We start from the raw sequence: 5,767 nt of genomic DNA, 5'->3' as shown, positions 1-5,767 counted from the left end.
GAGCGGGTGAGAGTGCTAAGAATATGTGGCCCAAGGCTGGTGGACAGGAGTCCTCTGGTGCCTAAGGAGTTGTCAGTCACTTTCCCTGGGTGGCTGGGGTGCTGAGCTGTCCCTCACACCCTATTCCATGGCATTCCAAATGGCCAACCCTTCCCCTCCTCTAAAATCTGAAACGAGCACATCTACCCCCAAATCCCCTCTGTGCAGCCTCTGGTGCACCCCAGTCTCGAGCAGAGAGGCCACTGGGGTAAGGGGACAACTCTCACTGCACCTCTACCCACCCCCGACTCAGGGGCCAGGGCTGCTCTGATGGCCGCTGGCAGTGACTTCCATGTCCACGTTCTTTGCAAAGACAACACAGAGAGAAACTGGAGCCAGCCCAGCCCTCCTGAGCCCTGAAGGTAGACGGCTGATGATGACAGACAGAAAGCACACTGCAAGCTCAGTGTTCTGCAGCCCCAGCCTCAGGGGCAGGAAATATGGGGGGGACGGGGAGAGGCAGTGGGGGCAGGGGCTTTGACTAATTACCCACCAAGTGCTTGGGGTGGGGGGGCTCCAGGCACATTCTATGCTTGGTTAGGGTTCCATCCTTCCCCTCCAACATTCCCTGTTGTCAGACCAGCGAGGTTTTCTGACTTTAGACACATCTGCCAGAAAGACCTCTTCAGTCACCTTGTCATCACAGTTGGAAAGTTCTCCGGTGGTCAGTTTTCGTCAGTTTTCGAAGGTGGTCCTGGAATCACAAGGCCCAGGCAAAGCATGGCCACAAGCTCTGTCTCAGGCTGAGCACCCCCTGTTCATTTGCTAATCACTGTGCTTTATGTGGGTGCTTGCTAAGGGAGCTCACTGCCCCATCCTCAAGAAAGGAGTTTTGCAGCATCCCCCTTAGGTGTGAGATCTCCCGGGTGGCTGTTAGGGCTGAGTGGGTCCTGCCTGTGGTAGTTGTTTATTTAGCTCCCCCCCCCACTCCCCATTTCTCCCAAACAGCATTAGACTTACTAGCCCAAGGGGGCAGAACCAGGTCATCCCTGGGAAAGACAGCCCCTTCGTTCACACTGCATGGAGATGATCCCTGGCAGGGTTTGGAGTACCAGAGAGACCCAGAGCTGAGGGAAGAAGACCGTGAGCCTGTGATAGTGGGGCTTCCTGAGTCTGGATGGGGTCAGGGAAAGGGCCATGATGATGAGGGGAGCCCTCAGACTCGGCCCTGGACTTGACTCAGGAGCATCCCAGACATGGGGTCCTGTGACCTCTGGAGATGGATGTCGAGATCCAGGCCCTTGTCCCACCCTCCCTCCTTTACAGATAAGAGGGTCCCATGGCCTGCAGCAATACTCGCTTACCTGGAGCTCCCAGAAACGAGGAACTCAGAATCTTAGGAAGGTGTGTGTATGACCGTGTGTGTGTGTGTATATCTGTGTGTCTCTGTGTGTTCATGTGTGTATTCGTGTCTCTCTCTGTGTATGCATGTGTGTGCGTGGGGGGGTGTGTGTGTGAAGAGGGGAGTGTAAATGGGGACTTTTTCCTTGCTTTGGGTGCTCTGTGGATTTATTTGGAACCAACACACCTTTGTGCCTATGCCCTAATATTTGAGACACTTGCACTGACATGGTCCCTGGGCAATGTCCCCAGAGACATCAGCAAACTTACATTATAAAATCATTTTTTCCTTCCCAGGAATGGTAGGGTTGGGGCCAGTCTGGGGCATGACTTCACTGTGCCCTTTTGTCTCTGCAGAGGGTCCTTAGGAACCACGTGGCAAGGAGACACCTTAAGAAGTGTGCTCCATGGTCGGGGGAAGACCAGGAGCCTGGGCTTGGAGGTCCTTGCTGCTTTTCTATCCATGCCTATTGGCTTCCGAGGTGGGCAGGGAGACATCAGCATACCCTATGGGTGAGGTAGGTGGCATCTCTGGTTGCGTGGTAGATGGGGTCAGTGGACAGAGGGGCAGCAGGATGGCTACATCTGTTTGTCTCCTGTGGCTCCAACTGTGGGCTTGGCCCCTCCCAAAACCGCCTCTGGCCTGGTTCTTGTCTGTCTGCTGGTCATTGTGGAGGTGACGGATGGCTAGTGTCAAGTCCCGTCATGCCAACAGGGTCCTGGGGGAAATGTGAGAGGCTCTCACAACAGCTTTATTACCAACCTGTGGCCACAGAGATGATCAATCAAACTGATCAGTGATGGCAAACATGGCGAGAGATGAGAGGCAGATGCCGGCCTCTGGGCCGAGGGCCGGTGCGGGGGATGGAAGGAGATGGCATATTAAACACTGAACTTGACCCAAGTCCAACCCCCTTTGGAGCATGCTCCCATTCTGTTATCAGGCCAGCCTGGGATACGGGCTGAGTGGTCCTCAGTGATGGAAATGCCAGATCAGAAGAAGGGATTGTGCAGGAGGGACGGCTCTGCTCCCCAGGGAGAAAGGAAAAACTGTCAACAACAGGGTCTTTCTCTGCAATGGCTTTGTCCACTGTACCTCGTGCAGGTTGAGCCCTGGGAGCTGACCCCTCTGCCAGAGCCCTGCATGTCCTGCAGGCCATCGGCTAATGGTGGCATGTAGATGGTCATCGACACACTGGGGGTTTTGGCTGCTGTGGCAGAGGTTGCTCAGGCTGGGCATGCATGGAGTCTGATCTTCCTTTCAGAGTTTCCAGATCCTTGGGGGCTGCCTTTAGCTCTGGGATGGGTCCAGAGAGTCCCCCCCCACACACACACACACAGAGGCCTGGTCACTGTCAGGGTTACTGCTCCGGACCCAGGTCTTCCACATTGGAGCACTGCAGAAGGCTGCTGGCGAGGGCCCGGGATGAGGGGCCGTCCAGGGCAGGATGAATCAGACCTTTCTTGGGGAAGTGATTCCCGCACAAGGACGTTTTAGTCAGACATAATTGCAAGGAAAAACAAACCTGCCTTAACAGAAAACAGCTTTCCAGTTGTTTTTCTCTCCTTGAAGCCTTTTCAACTCCAGGTCTTGGCAAGGCCTGGCTGTGGGTAATCGTCAACATGGTGCAGTGTCCAGAGACCAAAGCCAGTGGAACGGAAATGGCACCCACAGCGTGAGAGGGACCCAGAGCGACCGCTGGCGGGCCCCCTTGGCTGGTGAGCACACACGTGTTCGCGTGTACCCACACACCCTCTGAGGGCACCACCCGGCCACAGGGAAAGGGAAACTTTGTTTTGGCTCTAATGCAGCCGGCCCAGGAGGGCACCTGATCCCCGCGGAAGGGTGACCGCAGGCCTGGGAGTGGCTAGAGGCCACTCCAAGTGTCATGGCCCTTCCCAGTTTGGGGTGATGCACCTCTCACCCTCCTGACTCTTCCCGTAGCTCTCAACTCACCCAGAGGGCGGGCATAAGGGCCCCCTGAGCCCCAAAATATCCTTCCTCCAGGGGACTGGATAGAATTCTTAAGAAATCTGGAATGCTCGGTATGGCCAGCTCTGGCATTTGAGCTGCCTGCTGTACCCCAAACCCCATCTGCCATCCCCAAAGGGGAGCACTCACTGCAGCAGGATGTAGTGAGCCACCCACAGCCTTGGGAGCAGGCCTGAGTGTTGAGGACTATCTGTAACTCCCCCTCTGACAGGCCCAGCCAACCCTTCCCCCTAGGTGCTGTCTGTCCTGGGCGTCCCAGAGAACGGGTATGGGGGTGGCAGCTGTGAGAATGAGTGGGGACCAGGTCTGCCCATGCCGGGAGGACAGGCACCCACCACGTTTTCATTACATCTCGTTCATTTCCAGGAACTTGTTACAGGGTCTGTCAAGCCCACGGTTGATGGGGCGATGCTACTCACTTGACTGGATTCTGGAAAACTCAGGCTCATTTGCCAGGCAAAATTAATGAGAAAAGAAAGACTTAAACGAGATAGTAATTTATGACTTCCACTGGGCCAGTTCCCCACTCCCTGCGTCTAGCTGCACATCTCATTGGAACCAGCGCTCTGAGTAGGATGATGCTGGCTCTGCCACGCACACCCAAGAGCCTCCAGATCTGAGTCCCCGCCTGGCTCTGGGGACACGATAGGACTAGCAGGCTGGGAGACATATGGGGTCCACTTTGCTGTCTATACATGGCAAGCTCTCAGGGGCTCTAAACCATTCACAAAGCCCATTTCCAAACCTCAGAGCCAAAGGAGCAAATTCACAGTATGTTTGTGAATTCTGTACACAGAGCAAGAAGAGTTTGAGCAAACACCGTTTGCCCTGCAGCTGACTGCTGGGGACCCAGGACCCACACTCGACGTGCCTTCTCTCCCCTCCATGCCCTCGCCACTGCCACCCCCAAAATACAAAGGAGAAGAATGTAATGGAAAAGCCAGCAATGCGGCAGCAAAATAAACCTTTCCTAATGGCTACCAAACTTGCTGAGTGTCAGTTATAGTTACTTTGTGCAGAGAGACTCTGTAATAATCATGCAGCTCCGAGACAAGGCCTCTCTCCGGCAGGAGCCGACATGACAGGGCCTGGAAGGCAGGTGCTACTGTAATTAGCTATTGTTTGACTATCAAAAGTCAGGGCTGATTAAAGCCACTAAGCGCAAGTGCACTATTTTATTTCAAAGAATATTATGAACTGCACGCTGGGGCCCTTTCAGAACGGACCTTCCTTCCGCAGCCGGCTAAGAGCCCATGCCAGCAGTAATCAAACGCGAAATCTGCATAAACCTTCAGGGTTTAATTCAAGCAGAGACCTTTCATTAGAAATATGTTACTTTATGAAATCTGGTCGCCAGCAAGGGGAGAAAAATGTGACTTCTTAAGAAAAGTGAATGGCACCTCTTTAGTGATTAACCCAAGATTAATGGAGGCCCCACTGCTCGGTCTAAGTCCATTTTATTGCTAATTCATTTAGGTACCATTTCAGATACGCTTGATGAAAGTTACCTGCTAGGGCGTCAGGTTTTGGCAAGCAAGGATAGCCATTACGGTCAAATCCCAAATACACTTTTTATTAAAGAAGCTTTGAAAAGTGTCTTGTATGAGTCCCCTCCGCCTTTTTTTTTTTTTTTTTATGACTTTCTATTTAATGTACTCAATTAGTTAAAAATTTGGATCCTAATTCATTAATCAAAAATGGATGTGACTGGTTCACTTTCAGTGGCTCTTTTATTACTCCCCCATGCTGAGTCTAGGGTGAGGGATGAATGCCCCTCCTGGGACACACACGGCCGTAATGCATATACACTCATAGACTCACACATGCCCTCACCGCACACCTTCCCATATGCAAATACTTATGCATATACTCCATATATGCACCCCGTATACACACACACTCACACATGTCCCCGCACACCTACCCATATGCAAATGCTTATGCACATGTGCAGTCCATATATGCAGCACGAATACACACACATCTACATGCCCCCACACACCTATCCCTTTACACACCTGTGTCTGCATGGACTCTGATATATGCACCTTATACACACATGGACACTTCAGAGGAAGTTCGAGGTGTCCAGGGTAGGGTCATAAGGAATGTGGAAGCAGATCAGCCTCACTCCTCACTTCTTTCCTTGAAGGTACCTTGAAGGGTAGGACAGCCTTTTCTTCTGAGCACTGGGGTGGTAACCAAAGGCAGGGGCCCTAGGGAGACAGCCCCCTATCCCTCGTAAAGAAACCAGGGGGGACCAGCAGTTAGCGTAATGGCTATGTCACTGAACTCCCATGTAGTCGACCGCAGTTAGAGCCCCAGACCTGGTGGCTTAAACTCATGCCGGGCATGTGTGCGTGCATGCCCAAGATCCCGAGAGGAGAATGGAGG

At 52.9% G+C, this 5,767-nt stretch overlaps 1 protein-coding gene across 1 annotated transcript in view; it reads right to left on the bottom strand.

Moving 5' to 3' along the window:
• The window catches only part of PRDM16 (PR/SET domain 16), a 292,919-nt gene that overhangs the window by 162,011 nt on the left and 125,141 nt on the right, over nucleotides 1–5,767 (bottom strand). The gene's annotated exons all lie outside the window — the stretch shown is intronic.

Source organism: Tupaia chinensis, unplaced genomic scaffold, assembly GCF_000334495.1.
Source record: "Tupaia chinensis unplaced genomic scaffold, TupChi_1.0 Scaffold138365_1, whole genome shotgun sequence".
Lineage (NCBI taxonomy): Eukaryota > Metazoa > Chordata > Mammalia > Scandentia > Tupaiidae > Tupaia > Tupaia belangeri.
The sequence above is the reverse complement of the archived record's forward strand: the minus strand, read 5'-3'. Positions and strand labels throughout refer to the sequence as shown.